The following is a 19,253-nucleotide window of genomic DNA, read 5'->3' on the forward strand; positions in this document are numbered from 1 at the left end:
CGCTCAGCGACCAATCACAAGCCGCGACGTCATCGAAGGTACTTAACAAGCTCATTCATAGGAAGGAAAACATGGCGATTGCAGCGGTGACAACCAGGGCCCGTCCGAGGGTAAGTATATCAATATTTTTTATTTTTATTCTTTATTTTACACATTAATCTAAATCCCGATACCGATTCCCGATATCACAAAAATATCGGAACTCGGTATCGGAATTCCGATACCACAAATATCGGCCGATACCCGATACTTGCGGTATCGGAATGCTCAACACTAGTTGTGAGTTATAAAAGAGACTCTTTTACAAAACATGCTCCCTGACGAAGCTGCCAAGCGCAGCAATACGCGTGGGATTCTCCCACACCTTCTCACTTATTTCCTTCAGACCTGCCAGCATGGGGTTTACTTCTATGGTAGCTCTAGGCATATCATGACTGTGGCTTTCGTCCATGTAACTGGTGAGCAGACCAAATTTTTTTTCTCCATGCTTTTTTATCTAGCTATTTCTGCATGGGTGAGTTTTCTTTACTATTCTGGGTCATCTCACTTCTCAGTTACTGCCTTTACATAGATTAGTTATAGCTGCGGGGCATATATTTATTGCCTTCCAGGCTATCCCCCTCTGCTGGTCTGTGTTCATTATGTGTTATCTCAGGTATCTGATTCTATTTACCTTGGTTCCACGATAGCTCTGGGGACGCCCTTATGCTATTAGGGTTTGTGGTCTGATTATTACCCACAGCGGATACTTGACTCATTTGGGTTTACATCATTTAATTGTATTATGTTGTGGGTCTTTACATTATATTATATAAGTGGTTGGTGTGTTGTATATTTTTCTGATCCTCATTGGATATGTTTTTAATGTTTTTACGTTTTATATGTGCTGGTTTTCTAATAAAGTTGTGTATTATTCATATATATAGGTGTGCACGCTTTTTATGCAATGTCTTTCCTCTTTTTTGTTTGGTATTTATATTTTTCATGCATTGCGTAGCACCCTAGTTGATATATATATTTTTGTGTCTATTGGTAGTGCTCCCGACATTTTTTGCTATTTCTAGGAAGGAAAACATGGCGATTGCAGCGGTGACAACCAGGGCCCGTCCGAGGGTAAGTATATCAATATTTTTTATTTTTATTCTTTATTTTACACATTAATCTAAATCCCGATACCGATTCCCGATATCACAAAAATATCGGAACTCGGTATCGGAATTCCGATACCACAAATATCGGCCGATACCCGATACTTGCGGTATCGGAATGCTCAACACTAGTTGTGAGTTATAAAAGAGACTCTTTTACAAAACCACAGTCAGGAACACACTACAAGACATCATGGCTTGATCACGAGGGCCAGATTTGTCTTTCTACTGGATGCCAGCATAGGGGACCATGGCTGAAAGAATACAGAGCTGCTTCATGGACTGTCACTGAACCTATGGATATGTTTTCGGTAGTCAAGATTTGGAGCCGCCGGTCACATGAGCTCCATGGATACATTTGGGAAATCCAGGTTTGAGACTCACAGGTCACCTGGCTCCATGGAGATGTTTGGAGAAGCCTGATTGAGACCCTCCCGTCACCAGGCCTTATACCTCAATGGCTTCCTAACCTTGTTGTTACCTCCTCTTTATGCATGCCACAGGTGGGACGAGCCAGCGGAAAGGTGAGACTGTAATTTTGCACCATTTTGGGAATTATGCTGGGACTGTTCTATGTGATATTTGCCTGTTTTGTGATTCAATAAAGTATTGCCACATTGTTTTATCTTCACCCTGTGTTGTCTGAGTAGTATTATGCCCACGGTGAAAGCAGAGCAGGCATTCGGTGGGATGAGCCCTGGTCCATGCGGTTTCTGCTAGCAAACTAGGGCACCTGCGGAGCCCCTGTGTGTCCACAGTAGCCAAAGAGTGTCCACCACCAGGTACCCTCGACAAGCCAACCAAGGATTCCTAGTTCCTTAAGTGGGAGCCACTGAAATGTATAACATCATTGCATTTATATGACAGAAACCACAATGAACTTACATGCTGTGGATCATGCCGAGCTGGATTCCTTGGAGTAAAGATGTTGCGTCAACTTAATGGTGGGAGTGATATTGGCTTCCACACATGAGTTGGCTATCTACTGTGCCTAGTAAAGCGAAGTTCTAAACTGTGCCTACGGGGGCTGCATGAGAGTGACATCTTCCTATGTAACATATGTGACCTCATTCCCCAAAGCTTTTCATTTTTGCTATTTAGTGGAATTCTCCCTTAGCATGCTCTTGCTTTACACAGCAATGCTTTTCTGGAAGCAGTTTCAGTAGATTTCGCTAAAAAATCTTCACTGTTGCATAATAAATAACTAATTGTGTGCTTTAGAAACCAAGCACTCTTCATTCTGAGAAGTGTGATTTATAAAATAGCTTCCAAGTCACCCAGGTGTTGCAGTCTGAGACACCCTAGTGTTTTAGTCTTAAGGTTACTTCCAATGAATGCAATAACTCAAAGCAGAAGGTAATGTAATCTGGTAAATCTCATGCGTTCCCTCGATACGCAGTGGTGTCACCACTGTAATTTGCATGGGAAATTTCAAAGCAAGAGCACATTCTGCAGATAGTCTGCTGGCTGAACTGAATGTCACACTTTCACCTGCTATGCATGTGAAAATCATCTGGCTGCTGTTTGTTAGCATTTATTCCAGCCATATTATGTGGATATATATTTATCCTGTCAGTGCACTGTGTTGTATAGTCACTTTTCGCCTCCTGATTCTGGTGAATTTATGGGATTTACACCTCATATGTTCCTCTTCTCAGGACATGCTTCAGAGTAAATGAAACGCACTCATAAAAAAACATGCCACAAAGTAACGGGTGGCTGACATTGTTCATAAAATAACATCTGCAAATGTATTTGTCGAGTAAAACCCGTATCACTTTACAATCATTCCTTGTAAGGCCTAACTCCTCTGCCAGGACTTTAATTCTGGCCCAAGCTGGTGTTTTGTATTTTAATATTAGTATGGAGATTTATCAATGGTAATACTCCTGTTTCCTGATGTAAATACACGTTTAAGAAATGCTTGCGACATTTTTTTTTCTGCCACATATCCGTGTGCCTGGAAAAGGTGGAACTCGGCATTCCACGAACAGCGAGTCATTATTCAACACTTTCCATCACTTTTCTAACTAGGAAGGTGGTAAAAAGAAAATAATACCAGCGCCTGTAGATAAATTTAGCGAATTCTCTTGGAAAGAAGCATAAGCAGTAAAAATTAACATATTTCAATGTTTTTACAACTTACAGGTACAGTACCAAGCGCAAGTTAAAGGGTTAAAAACTGTGAGAAACTGCTATATGGTAACTGAGTAAGCTTTTGGGAGGTATTCTTAAAGGGAAGGTGCCGCAAATCAAATTTTTTTTAATTAAAAATTATTGTTTATATAAACAATTACTTTTAATACAAAATATTTTTTTTCACTTTAATATCTTTTTTATTATTAATTATTTTTTCCGCCACTGGGCGCCGCCATTTTGCTTTTCAGGAGTGTAAGAGTCCCAGCATGACACACTCTGCAAAAACGGCTGCCCTGTGCATAGGAGACTGCGGTCGGACGCCAACCTTATAGTTTACATTGAGCTGCTCCCTGCTGTGATCTCGCCACGCCCCCTGGGCCATCCACATCACAGCAGAGGCAGAAGATCGGCGCCATCTTTCTGGAGTATCTTTGAGCTCCACTTGGGAGCTCCATCTGTCTGCCCCTTCACACTGTCAGCGGCCGGCCATTCCCTGTCCTCTTCTATGCTGCGGGTGAGCTGGCTGTAATCTCTAGAATCGCTAGAGAGGGTGAAGGAGTGTTGCGGTCTGATGTCCTCTATCAGGAGCTGCAGAGAGGTAACAGAGGGGGGAGGGGGAGGCTCCCTGTGCTGCTCCGACCTTGCCTCTCACTGCAGCTCCTCATCAGGACATCAGACCATGTATCTAATTCTATACCCTGAGATGCTGACTGCTGACCCATGTATCTAATCCTATACTGTATGATACTGTCTGCTGATGCGTGTATCTAATCCTATACTGTGTGATACTGTCTGCTGACCCATGTATCTAATCCTATACTTTGTGATATTGTCTGTTGACCTGTGTATCTAATCCTTTCCTATGCACTTCTCTCCCCCCTGCATGTCTTTCCCCATTGCACACACAACTCAGTGCATGCGATAACAGTATTATATGTGATCTGTATGGCGGTATTATGTTTGATCAGTATTGTGGAATTATGTAAAAGCTATATGATGGTATTATATGAGAACTATATTGTGGAATTATGTGTGATCTATGTGGCAGTATTATGTGAGAATTATATGGTGGTATTGTGTGTGTTCTATATGGCAGTATTATGTGAGACGTATGTGGCGGAATTATGTGAGAACTATATGGTGGTATTTGAGAACTATATGGCGGTATTATGTGAGAACTATATGGCGGCATTATGTGAGAACTATAAGGCGGTATTATGTGAGATCTATATGGCAGTATTATGTGAGAAGTATATGGTGGTATGTGAGTACACTATGGCGGCATTATGTGTGATCTATATGGTGGAAGTATGTGAGAACTATTTGACGGTATTATGTGTGATCTATATGGCGGCATTATGTGAGAACACTATGTCGGTATTATGTGAGAACACTATGGCGTCGTTATTTGCGATCTATATGATGGTATGTCAGAGCTATAGAACAGTTATGTGTGATCTGTATGGCGGTATTATGTGAGAACTATAGGACAGTATTATGTGTGATCTGTATGGCAGTATTATGTGAGAACACTGTGGCAGAATTATCTTCATAAAGGGGACCCATTCAAAGGCGGTTCTGGCTGAGCACCTGCACACGGGTCTGGGGTAATAAAGGGGGCAGCATGACCTCCAGTTAGGTGCAGTCAGGGCTGGTGAGGCAGCTGAAGAGAGGGGTCTCATTTTTATCATTACTATATGGCTACATTTCCCACAAGCGTCACCCTGTACTGCGCCTGACGCCTCGCTTTCACACATCGCCAGGACAGGATGGAGAAGACAGGATCTGAGGAGGGGAATGGGGTCTTTGCATGCAAAGTCTGGGTCAGAACAGACCAAATCCACAGAAATGTTTCCTGGATTTCAGTGGAGCAGACGGTCCATCCATGTGTATAAAAGACAACGCTCTATGTACAATCCCTGGCTGCTCCATGCACCGAACAGGGTGCCCCCATAGACCAGCACACTGCTATCCTGAATACTCTGTGCTGCTGTCACCCTGCTCCCTCCACCATATATCTCCCAGAATCCTTGCTGCCTACCATCCTCGGTGACTGTCTACTTGTCAGTATAACTTTGCAATCACCAACAAAATGGCTTCTCACTGTGTTCCTGAATATCATCGTCTCTTATCCCTTAGCAAACACCCAGAAGGGGAGGAGAGGAGACATCACACCCATATCAGCAGACTCCGCCCATATTTACTGCAGTGCAGTAATGTGAGCTAGTTATACACTAAGTTTTTGTCAAATTTCAGCAGCTGCTCACCCTAGTGTTTAAAAGTGGAAAAGCCAAACCTTTTCAAATTATTTTTCATATTTTACTAAATTATAAACAAATGATAATTTTTTTCAATTGCTGGAAAAAAAAAATTTTTGATGGCACCTTCCTTTTAAGTCTAAAAGTTTTCCTCTATCCACAGCATATACGTAAAAGAAAACAGGAGAAGTCATCTCACCAACGATGAAATAGGGGAACAAAGGTAGATTCACCGGAGAAATTTCTTCAAGTAAGGAAAACTTGAAGTTTATTTCATATAAACCTGAAAAACAGAAGTCATGGCTTCATCTCACTGTGGTCTGGTCTGCTATATGCTATTCAAACGTGGACGAGGGACAACAATAATCAGTAGACGCATACAAAGATTAGAAAACATAATATGAATATTTACTAAACAGTTTATAAAACAAAGAAAAGGATGGTAGGTAAACAGTGTATAAATAACAAATACAATGTCAGCAGTTACTCTCAGTAACCCCGACTAAGAATATACGCAGGTACACTTAAACAGAATTAACAGTTATATGCAAAAAAATACAACTTTATTAACCCTTTCTATGCAAAAATCAGTAAAGCAACAGTATTGTGCCAGTACTCTAGTAATCAACAACTTGGAGCAGTTTTCGAAGTGTCTCTTACAGAAAACATCTTTTCTCCTAACCAACTGGAACTCTCCAAGGCTATGTTTATATGCGCATATACAGCTCTGGCAAAAATTAAGAGACCACTACATCAAAACCCTGTCATGGGCAGCCCAATCTCCAGACCTGAACCCCATTGAAAACCTGTGGAATGTAATCAAGAGGATGATGGATAGTCACAAGCCATCAAACAAAGAAGAACTGCTTAAATTTTAACACCAGGAGCAGCGTGAAAGACTGGTGGAAAGCATGCCAAGACGCATGAAAGCTGTGATTAAAAATCATAGTTATTCCATAAAATATCAATTTCTGAACTCGTCCTGAGTTAAAACATTAGTATTGTTGTTTCTAAATGATTATGAACTTGTTTTCTTTGCATTATTTGAGGTCTGAAAGCACTGTTTGCTTGTTTTGTTTTTAATTTTGACCATTTCTACTTTTTGGAAAAAAAATACAAAATTTATTGCTTGGAAATTTGGAGACATGTCAGAAGTTTATAGAATAAATGAACAATTTACATTTTACTCAAAAATATACCTATAAAGAGAAAAATCAGACAAGCTGAACATTTTACAGTGGTCTCTTAATTTTTGCAGAGCTGTATATTCGGATATAAGAAGATACCGATACGTCCAGAAACTGAAGTAGAAAGTTCCTTTCTGAGTCTCGAATACTTAAAAAAGCCATCTTGAAGCTCTTAGGGAATGTCAATCTCTCCAACATAGGGCTTCCCTATGTCCTTAGAAATAAGGTCTCATGTGACCTAGCCCAATATGTTGTGTACCAGCTTGTCCTCACTGAGTCGGCTCACTTCAAGCTGAACAACGTGTCCCAACTTCACCAACAGCATATAAAGAGTCACACCGCCCTATCCAGACTTTCAGCCTTTCTCCAAGGATGAACAACTTCACTTCCACCTGGACTCACCATAATAATAATAATAATAATAATAATAATCTTTATATAGCGCCAACATATTCGGCAGCGCTTTACAGTTTATCAGTTTCAAAACAAAAATCCTAAGTAACAACGTTAACAATACAATCATCACTACTTTCAAATAACCCCCCAATGTATCCCCCAGGGCCCCTAATGAATTTTGTTAATACCTTCTGTTGCCAATACTGCCAGTGAGCAGCGATATACCGGCGGCTGAGTCCGGGTCACGTGACCCCCAGGCTGCAGCCGCCGCTAATATCTGCCGGCATCACGTCAATTTCCTAACTCTGGAAATTGACAGGACATCATCAGCAGGTGTGACCCAGCCTCCACAGACAGCAGTCACTCATCAAGAGTGACAGGGCTGTGGGTGGTGCTGGGGTCTGTGGCACTGTGCAGAGGGTCTGCTGGCTGTGCGAGGGTTTGCTGGCTGTGCGGGGGGGCTGCGGGGCTGTGCAGTGGGTCTTCTGGCTGTGCAGGGGGGTCTGCTGGCTGTGCGGTGGGTCTGCTGGCTGTGCAGGGGGGTCTGCTGGCTGTGCGGGGGGTCTGCTGTCTGTGTGTGCAGGCATTGTCCAATGGGACTACAAGTCCCATCCAGCTATGCCTGCTACCCTGTCAGAGAGTGACACATTAGCAAATGATGGGACAGTAGCAGTCCCATCATCCAGCTAATGTGTTGAATGTAAAAAAAAAACATACGGAACATAGAACATATAACATACAGTACATATAGATAACATACAACACATAATATAGTTTACATACTCACCAATCACCTAATTCACCGAAGCCCTAGTTTCCTTTAATAAAAATAAAATAATAAACCAACCTATACTTACCTTTCTGCTGTAGTCCAATTAATAACGAGGGTCTAACGACGATCTCCTGTGTAGAATAGTTACATCGGGTGATCTCAGCAGCTCTACAGGTGCTCCAGCGATGAAATTACAGCAGGGGTAATCCTCGGCTGTGTATCCCTACGCCACCGGGAAAGAGGTCCCATAACCCTAACCCTAATTCTCACGCAACATTGCTGTAAAGTTGAGCCTGAACTCAGATAACCTCAGTGATGCTCTTCAGGAGCCATTGTCTCTTGTCAGTTCATCACTGGGAGGCCCTAAAGAGCAGTGACATCACCTGATGTCACTGTTCTATAGGGGAAATCATCATGGGACACTCGTTATTAATTGGACTGCGTCAGACAGGGAGTTTATGAATGGTTCATTATTTTTTATTTTTTGCAGGCGATCGAGGACGTTGCAGGATTAAGTTGCTTGTAAGTATGGTGAAATTAAGAATATTAAAATACTTTTTTCTGGCTGTGTATTTAACTCTTTCACTAATATAGGATTAGCAATGGATAGGTGTCCTATTGACACCTCTCCATTACTAACTGGGCTTAATGTCACCTTACAATACAAAGGTGACATTAACCCTTTATTACCCCATATCCCACCACTACACAGGAGTGGGAAGAGAGGGGCTAAGTGCCAGAATTGGTGCATCTTAGAGATGCAACATTTCTGGGGCAGCTGTGGGCTGGTATTTGTAGCCAAGGGGGGCAACATCCATGGCCCCTTCCTAGGCTATGAATATCAGCCCGCAGCTGTCTGCATAGCCTTTCTGGTTATAAAATATAGGGGGACCCCACGTCATGTTTTGGGGTCCCCCTATTTTAATAGCCAGTAAAGGCTATGCAGACAGCTGCAGGCTGATATTCATAGCCTGGGAAGGGGCCATGGGTATTACCCCCTTCCCAGGCTACAAATATTGGCCCCGGCCATTGGCTTTTCCTCTCTAGCACAGAAATTTGCGCGGGAGCCCATGCCATTTTTTTTTTTTCATTTTTTTAACTGAAACTTATTGTTCATTAAGAAACTTGGATATGTATTTATCTATGGAAATATCCATAGATAGATCTATAGATATATCTATAGATAGATATATAATTTCTTGGGGTAGAGTATTCCAGAGGATTGGCGCAGTGCGGGAGAAGTCTTAGATTCGGGTGTGGGAGGCACGGATTATTGCAGAGGTTAGTCAAAATTCATTTGCAGAGCACAGCGATTGGTTAGGCCGATAGAAATGAGGGAGGAGATGTAAGGGGGTATTGCACTGTGGAGAGCTTTGTGGGTAAGAACAAGTACTTTGAATTGGATCCTATAATGAATGGTCAGCCAATGCTCACCTTAGACTCCTCCCAACTGCCCACCAAATGCCAAAACCCCCGAGCTCCAACTCCGGTCTCTCGCTGCTGCCCGCTACTGGCCAGATCAAAAACACATCACAAATCAACAATTCAGTAAACTGCAATTAACCCTTTTCTGTGAAATAAACTTTAAGTTTTACTTACCTGAGGACAGTTTGCTGGGGAATCTAAAATGTTTTTCCTATCCACAGGATAGGGAATAACTTTCTGATTGCTGGAGATCCTTACCAATCTTAAGAACGTAAGCTATAAAGAGCCCCAGTGGATTGAAGTGGAGATCGATCATGTGCACTACCCATATTGTTTGATATTTGGCATGCCTATTGGAATGAATGGAGAGGCAGTGCACATGATTAGGGTTGAGCGACCTTGACCTTTTTAGAGTCGAGTCGTGTTTCGCGAAACCCGACTATCTTAGAAGTCGAGTCGAGTGGAATCGGCCAATTATGGCGAAAAGTCGGGTATCGCCCGAAACACGAAACCCAATGCAAGTCAATGGGGGAGCATAGTCGGCAGTGAGTGGAGGCCAGGAAAACAGCTACACTGCCCATTTTAATGGCAAAAACATCCATTCTTGTTACAGAAGCTTGTCAATCGTAATTTAGCTTATAATAATTGGAAGGCATTTTAAATTGGGGGTCATTTGGCTAAAGTTGTGGGGGGTAGGGCTGGTTCAAGTAATTAGTGGGCCCAGTAAATCTGGACCACGTCACGGCAGTGGAGCAGGGAGAGGTAAGTATTTCAACTTTGCAAGTGCTGTGATCCTGAGCAAGCAGGGGGGGCCCACTGCACTTTCATCTGCACCTTCCTCTTTGTCCCCGTGTAAGGTGGTATGGTATGCGGGAAGAGGAACCTGACTTTCAGCAGGGTCACAATCTTGCTGTGTAGCGTGCACGGGGAATTTTGCGTTATGGGTCAATGTACCAGCAGACTCATCTATCACTGGCTGGGCAATGGGCAGGATGAGGAGGAAACACAGATATAGGCCCAAAGAATAAAGTTGGCTAAATGCAGTTCAAAATTGGTAACACAGGACTAACCAGGGGGCATTGCAGTGGAGGACAACTGGAATGAGAGGCTGACACAGAGAGTAGGCCCAAATCAGTAAGTAGTCGAAATGCAGTTCAAAATTGGCAACCGTAGTAAACAGGCGGCACAGCTTTGTTCAGTGGAGGAGAACAGCAAGGAGTGGCAGACACCGATAGTAGGCCCCAACCCAACTAGTAGGCCAAATGCAGTCTAACATTAACAACTACTTAACGAGAGCCTGAAAATGGAATTTCAGGACAGGAAACCAGGAGAACAGCAAGGAGTGGCAGACACCGATAGTAGGCCCCAAACCAACTAGTACGCCAAATGCAGTTGTTCCATTTAACCACAATTTAATGAGAGCCTGAAGATAGAAGTTCAGGAAAGGCAACCTGGAGAACACCTTGGAGTGTAACACACCATCTCTCTACACCCCATACCCAATTTGTAGGCCTAATGCAGCGTAGTTTCCAACAACTACTAAACGAGAGCCGGAAGATCGAAGCTCAGGAAAGGCAACCTGGAGAACACCTTGGAGTGGAACACACCATCTCTCTACACCCCATACCCAATTTGTAGGCCTAATGCAGTGTAGTTTCCAACAACTACTAAACGAGAGCATGAAGATCGAAGCATTGGCGAGGAAACCTGGGGAACACCTTGGAGTGGAACACACCATCTCTCTACACCCCATACCCAATTTGTAGGCCTAATGCAGCGTAGTTTCCAACAACTACTAAACGAGAGCCGGAAGATCGAAGCTCAGGAAAAGCAACCTGGAGAACACCTTGGAGTGGAACACACCATCTCTCTACACCCCATACCCAATTTGTAGGCCTAATGCAGCATAGTTTCCAACAACTACTAAACGAGAGCATGAAGATCGAAGCAATGGAGAGGAAACCTGGGGAACACCTTGGAGTGGAACACACCATCTCTCTACACCCCATACCCAATTTGTAGGCCTAATGCAGCGTAGTTTCCAACAACTACTAAATGAGAGCATGAAGATCGAAGCAATGGAGAGGAAACCTGGGGAACACCTTGGAGTGGAACACACCATCTCTCTACACCCCATACCCAATTTGTAGGCCTAATGCAGTGTAGTTTCCAAGAACTACTAAACGAGAGCCGGAAGATCGAAGCTCAGGAAAGGCAACCTGGAGAACACCTTGGAGTGGAACACACCATCTCTCTACCCCCCATACCCAATTTGTAGGCCTAATGCAGTGTAGTTTCCAACAACTGCTAAACGAGAGCATTAAGATCGAAGCAATGGCGAGGAAACCTGGGGCACACCTTGGGGAGGCAGACACCGTTAGTAGGCCCTACCAAAGTTGTACCCCAATGCAGTTTTAAAATTCCTAGAGGCTGAAAACAAGACTATTGACGCTCAGCTTTTTTCAAAGGAACACAGCTGAATTGAGTGGCGCAGACAGACACAGGTAGTAGGACTTAACCCAAAAATGTGGCTCACTGCAGCTTAAAAAAGTTACAGGGGTACACAAGCAGCAGTGCTCTGGGCAGTGGAGGACAATTTCAATAGTGGACCGCAGACAGACTTTGTACACCTACTATTAAAAAAAGGATGCTCTATGCAATTAAAAATAGGTTCCAGGGGTCCACGGGCAGCAGTGGTGTGGTCAGTGGACGAGTATTGGAAGGAGGGACCGCAGACAGGCGTAGTAGGCCTAACATAACAAAATTAGGCTGTAGACACTGTAAAATTGGTTCCAGGGGTACACGGGCAGCAGTGGTGTGGTCAGCGGAGGAAAATTGGAATTAGGGACTGCAGACAGACTTTGTAGGCTGTCCCCTGTGGACCATGCATCCAACACATTAACCCAGTGCGCCGTAATGGACACGTAACTTTTTGTGGACATGCCTACTGGTCCATGTGTCTCTTGTCAGGTGCACCTTTCTACTGTTTGATTGCCTGAGTGCTATGACAATGCAGACTTTTTCATGCCGGTGGAGGGCTGGGATGGCTTTTCTCGCAAAAGAAATGTCAACTGGGTAGCTTGAACCGTTGCACAGCGTAGTTCATCTGGGTTTTCTAAATATAAAACAAAGAAAAAAAGGAGGCTACATGCACTTTCAGCTGGGTTCCAGGGGTACACGGCCAGCATTGGTCTGGTCAGTGGAGAACTATTGGAAGGAAGGACTGCAGACACGCTTCGAAGGCCTAACATAATAACAGATGGCTGTAGGCAATTTTAAATTGGTTCCGTGGGTACACGGGCAGCAGTGGTGTGGTCAGTGGAGGCCTAGTGGAAGGAGTGACCGCAGACAGGCATCGAAGGCCTAACATAATAACACATGGCTGTAGGCAATTTAAAATTGGTTCCGTGGGTACACGGGCAGCAGTGGTGTGGTCAGTGGAGGCCTAGTGGAAGGAGTGACCGCAAACAGGCATCGAAGGCCTAACATAATAACACATTGCTTTTGGCAATTTTAAATTGGTTCCAGGGGAACACGGGCAGCAGTGGCCTGGTCAGTGTAGTAGTAGTTGTAGTAGTAGTAGAAAGAACGGACCGCAGACAGGCATCGAAGGCCTAAAGTAAAAAAATTGGGCTGGCTGTAGGCAATTTTAAATTGGTTCCAGGGGTAAACGGGCAGCAGTGGTGTGGTCAGTGGAGGCCTAGTGGAAGGAGTGACCGCAGACAGGCATCGAAGGCCTAACATAATAACACATTGCTGTTGGCAATTTTAAATTGGTTCCAGGGGAACACGGGCAGCAGTGGCCTGTTCAGTGTAGTAGTAGTAGAAAGAACGGACCGCAGACAGGCATCGAAGGCCTAAAATAAAAAAATTGGGCTGGCTGTAGGCAATTTTAAATTTGTTCCAGGGGTACACGGGCAGCAGTGGTGTGGTCAGTGGAGGCCTAGTGGAAGGAGTGACCGCAGACAGGCATCGAAGGCCTAACATAATAACAGATGGCTGTAGGCAATTTTAAATTGGTTCCGTGGGTACACGGGCAGCAGTGGTGTGGTCAGTGGAGGCCTAGTGGAAGGAGGGACCGCAGACAGGCTTCGAAGGCCTAACATAAAAAAATAGGGCTGTTGGCAATTTAAAATTGGTTCCAGTGGTACAAGGGCAGCAGTACAATAGTCAGTGGAGGCCTAGTGGAAGGAGGGACCGCAGACAGGCATCGAAGGCCTAACATAATAACACATGGCTGTAGGCAATTTTAAATTGGTTCCGTGGGTACACGGGCAGCAGTGGTGTGGTCAGTGGAGGCCTAGTGGAAGGAGGGAGCGCAGACAGGCTTCGAAGGCCTAACATAAAAAATAGGGCTGTTGGCAATTTAAAATTGGTTCCAGTGGTACAAGGGCAGCAGTACAATGGTCAGTGGAGGCCTAGTGGAAGGAGGGACCGCAGACAGGCATCGAAGGCCTAACATAATAACACATGGCTGTAGGCAATTTTAAATTGGTTCCGTGGGTACACGGGCAGCAGTGGTGTGGTCAGTGGAGGCCTAGTGGAAGGAGGGAGCGCAGACAGGCTTCGAAGGCCTAACATAAAAAAATAGGGCTGTTGGCAATTTAAAATTGGTTCCAGGGGTACACGGGCAGCAGTGGTCTGGTCAGTGTAGTAGTAGTAGAAAGAAGGGACTGCAGACAGGCTTCGAAGGCCTAACATAAAAAATAGGGCTGTTGGCAATTTAAAATTGGTTCCAGTGGTACAAGGGCAGCAGTACAATGGTCAGTGGAGGCCTAGTGGAAGGAGGGACCGCAGACAGGCATCGAAGGCCTAACATAATAACACATGGCTGTAGGCAATTTTAAATTGGTTCCGTGGGTACACGGGCAGCAGTGGTGTGGTCAGTGGAGGCCTAGTGGAAGGAGGGAGCGCAGACAGGCTTCGAAGGCCTAACATAAAAAAATAGGGCTGTTGGCAATTTAAAATTGGTTCCAGGGGTACACGGGCAGCAGTGGTCTGGTCAGTGTAGTAGTAGTAGAAAGAAGGGACTGCAGACAGGCTTCGAAGGCCTAACATAACAAAATTGGGCTGTTGGCAATTTAAAATTGGTTCCAGGGGTACACGGGCAGCAGTACAATGGTCAGTGGAGGCCTAGTGGAAGGAGGGACTGCAGACAGGCTTCGAAGGCCTAACATAACAAAAATGTCAATACAATGGTATTGTCAGTGCCAGGCATTGAAGGATGTCAGCGCATAGACTAAACATTGGTGGAGCTGTGAGAGATAATTTTGCAAGTGTTAGAGCACTGTTTGAGCTGAGGGGGTGGAACTGTCTTGTGGCCGGCGGTACAGGCCCAGGGCCCCTCATATTACAACGGTGTGTCTGACGTTGGGTGCGCACCACCACCGCCAGAGACACTTTATTGTACTATGAGGAACCCAGTGGCAGTGCCGTCGACCAAAAGCGGGCACACCCACCTCTTCAGAAAAAAAACAGCACTCTCACGGGTGCTGGCGCCAAGTGGCGATACCACGGCCCCGTGTGGGGAGTTTGGCCATTTAGGGAGGTGTAAACATGTCATATGCTGGACAATCAGGTGCAGCAAATTACGAGATTGGAAAAGTCATTCAGAATAGTCCACAGGCAAGACCTTTTCATAGGAAAGCTAGGTGTCAGCCGGGCAAGGTGGGCCAAAAGATTTCGGAATCCAGTTGTGGTTCATTTTAATGAAGGTTAGATCATCTACATTTTGGGTAGCCAGACGAGTCCTTTTTTCTGTTAGTATTGAACCTGCAGCACTGAATACTCTTTCTGATAGGACACTAGCTGCCGGGCAAGCAAGCTCCTGCAATGCATATTCTGCCAATTCTGGCCAGGTGTCTAATTTTGATGCCCAGTAATCAAATGGGAATGACGGTTGAGGGAGAACATCGATAAGGGATGAAAAATAGTTTGTAACCATACTGGACAAATGTTGTCTCCTGTCACTTTGAATTGATGCTGCAGTACCTGTCCTGTCTGCGGTCATAGCAAAATCACTCCACAACCTGGTCAGAAAACCCCTCTGGCCAACGACACTTCTGATTTCTGCCCCTCTAACACCTCTGGTCTGCTGGCCCCTGCAGCTCGTGTGAGAACGATCACGGGCGCTGTGTGCAGGGAATGCCAGAAGCAAACGGTTAACAAGAGTTGATTGTTTGGTTGCTAATATTATTTCCAAGTTCTCATGTGGCATTATATTTTGCAATTTGCCTTTATAGCGAGGATCAAGGAGGCAGGCCAACCAGTAATCGTCATCGTTCATCATTTTAGTAATGCATGTGTCCCTTTTGAGGATACGTAAGGCATAATCCGCCATGTGGGCCAAAGTTCCAGTTCTCAAATCTGCGGTTGTGCTTGGTTGAGGGGCAGTTTCAGGCAAATCCACGTCACTTGTGTCCCTCCAAAAACCAGAACCCGGCCTTGCCGCGCCAACAATTTCCAGTGGCCCCGGAAAAGCTTCCTCATTAAAAATATAATCATCCCCATCATCCTCCCCGTCCTCCTCCTCCTCTTCGCCCGCTACCTCGTCCTGTACACTGCCCTGGCCAGACAATGGCTGACTGTCATCAAGGCTTTCCTCTTCCTCAGCTGCAGACGCCTGATCCTTTATGTGCGTCAAACTTTGCATCAGCAGACGCATTAGGGGGATGCTCATGCTTATTATGGCGTTGTCTGCACTAACCAGCCGTGTGCATTCCTCAAAACACTGAAGGACTTAACACATGTCTTGAATCTTCGACCACTGCACACCTGACAACTCCATGTCTGCCATTCTACTGCCTGCCCGTGTATGTGTATCCTCCCACAAAAACATAACAGCCCGCCTCTGTTCACATAGTCTCTGAAGCATGTGCAGTGTTGAGTTCCACCTTGTTGCAACGTCTATGATTAGGCGATGCTGGGGAAGGTTCAAAGAACGCTGATAGGTCTGCATACGGCTGGAGTGTACGGGCGAACGGCGGATATGTGAGCAAAGTCCACGCACTTTGAGGAGCAGGTCGGATAACCCCGGATAACTTTTCAGGAAGCACTGCACCACCAGGTTTAAGGAGTGAGCCAGGCAAGGAATGTGTTTCAGTTGGGAAAGGGAGATGGCAGCCATGAAATTCCTTCCGTTATCACTCACTACCTTGCCTGCCTCAAGATCTACAGTGCCCAGCTACGACTGCGTTTCTTTCTGCAAGAACTCGGACAGAACTTCCGCGGTGTGTCTGTTGTCGCCCAAACACTTCATAGCCAATACAGCCTGCTGACGTTTGCCAGTAGCTGCCCCATAATGGGAGACCTGGTGTGCAACAGTGGCAGCTGCGGATGGACTGGTTGTGCGACTGCGGTCTGTGGATGAGCTCTCGCTTCTGCAGGAGGACGAGGAGGAGGAGGACGGGGTGCGAACGGCTACAGCCAACTGTTTCCTAGACCGTGGGCTAGGCAGAACTATCCCAAAATTGCTGTCCCCTGTGGACCCTGCATCCACAACATTCACCCAGTGTGCCGTGATGGACACGTAACGTCCCTGGCCATGCCTACTGGTCCATGCATCTGTTGTCAGGTGCACCTTTGTGCTCACAGATTGCCTGAGTGCATGGACAATGCGCTCTTTAACATGCTGGTGGAGGGCTGGGATGGCTTTTCTGGAAAAAAAGTGACGACTGGGTAGCTCGTAGCGTGGTACAGCGTAGTCCATCAGGGCTTTGAAAGCTTTGCTTTCAACTAACCGGTAGGGCATCATCTCTAACGAGATTAGTCTAGCTATGTGGGCGTTCAAACCCTGTGTACGCGGATGCGAGGCTAAGTACTTCCTTTTTCTAACCATAGTCTCATGTAGGGTGAGCTGGACTGGAGAGCTGGAGATCGTGGAACTAGCGGGGGTGCCGGTGTACATGGCAGACTGAGAGACGGTGGGAGATGGTATTGTTGCCGCCGGTGCCCTAGATGCAGTGTTTCCTACTACGAAACTGGTGATTCCCTGACCCTGACTGCTTTGGCCTGGCAAAGAAACCTGCACAGATACTGCAGGTGGTGCGGAAAATGGTGGCCCTACACTGCCGGAAGGGATGTTGCGTTGATGACTAGCTTCATTGGCCGAGGGTGCTACAACCTTAAGGGACGTTTGGTAGTTAGTCCAAGCTTGCAAATGCATGGTGGTTAAATGTCTATGCATGCAACTTGTATTGAGACTTTTCAGATTCTGCCCTCTGCTTAAGGTAGTTGAATATTTTTGACAGATGACTTTGCGCTGATCAATTGGATGTTGTTTAAAAAAATGCCAGACTGCACTCTTTCTAGCATCGGATACCTTTTCAGGCATTGCAGACTGAGCTTTAACCGGATGGCCACGCTGTCCTCCAACAGGTTTTGGCTTTGCCACGCGTTTTGGGCAAGATACGGGCCCGGCAGATGGAACCTTTTGCGATGTTGATGCCTGCTGCGGCCCCTCCTCCTCCGCTTCAGAACTGCTGCCGCCTGCACCCTGTTCCCCCAATGGCTGCCAATCGGGGTCAAGAACTGGGTCATCTATTACCTCTTCTTGTAGCTCGTGTGCAACTTCGTCTGTGTCACCATGTCGGTCGGTGGTATAGCGTTCGTGATGGGGCAACATAGTCTCATCAGGGTCTGATTCTTGATCATTACCCTGCGAGGGCAATGTTGTGGTCTGAGTCAAAGGACCAGCATAGTAGTATGGCTGTGGCTGTGCATCAGTGCACTCCATGTCAGATTCAACTTGTAATGGGCATGGACTGTTAACTGCTTCACTTTCTAAGCCAGACACGGTATGTGTAAAGAGCTCCATGGAGTAACCCATTGTGTCGCCTGCTGCATTCTTCTCTGTTGTTGTTTTTGCTGAAGAGGACAAGGAAGCGACTTGTCCCTGACCGTGAACATCCACTAACGACGCGCTGCTTTTACATTTACCAGTTTCACGAGAGGAGGCAAAAGAGCTAGAGGCTAAGTCAGCAAGATAAGCCAAAACTTGCTCTTGCTGCTCCGGCTTTAAAAGCGGTTTTCCTACTCCCAGAAAAGGGAGCGTTCGAGGCCTTGTGTAGCCAGACGACGAACCTGGCTCCACAGCTCCAGACTTAGGTGCAATGTTTTTTTTCCCACGACCAGCTGATGCTCCACCACTACCACTACCCTCATTACCAGCTGACAATGAACGCCCCCGGCCACGACCTCTTCCACCAGACTTCCTCATTGTTTTAAAAACGTAACCAAACTAACGGTATTTGTTGCTGTCACACAACTTACACGGTGAGCTATAACTTCAGTATGATTTAGCTACCCCTTTATAGGTGGGTGAGACCGCAAGGAAAATCAGGCACAATGTTACACACTCTGTTTTTGGTGGCAACAAATGAGAGAGATGCCATACACGCAGGACTGTCACTGAAGCACAAATGTAAATATTAATCTCCCACTGATTTGTTTTTTTTTGTTTTTTTTCAGGGAGACTTTAGAAAAAAAAATAATAGAATAAAATGATTTTTTAAGGAAGAATTTAGAAACCAAATAAAATAAAATGATTTCTTCAGGGAGAATTTAGAAAACAAATAAAACAAAAAATAGGCTTTCTATGGCCCACTGAGTGAGAGATGACGCACACAGGAGTCAGGAGTGGCACACAAGCCCAGAGGCCAATATTGTTCTCCCAATGATTGATGTAATGATTTTTTCAGGTAGATTTTGGAACCCAAATCAAGCAAAAAAAATAATAGGCTTTCTATGGCCCACAATTGGAGAGAGAGAGAGAGATGGCACACCCAGGAGTCAAGACTGGCACACAAGCAGAAAGGGCAATATTAATCTCCCACTGATTTTATTTATTTATTTTTTTTCAGGGAGACTTTAGAAAAAAAAATAATAAAAAAAAAATGATTTTTTCAGGAAGAATTTAGAAACCAAATAA

The sequence above is a fragment of the Ranitomeya imitator genome, chromosome 1 (assembly GCF_032444005.1).
Source record: "Ranitomeya imitator isolate aRanImi1 chromosome 1, aRanImi1.pri, whole genome shotgun sequence".
Classification (NCBI taxonomy): Eukaryota; Metazoa; Chordata; class Amphibia; order Anura; family Dendrobatidae; genus Ranitomeya; species Ranitomeya imitator.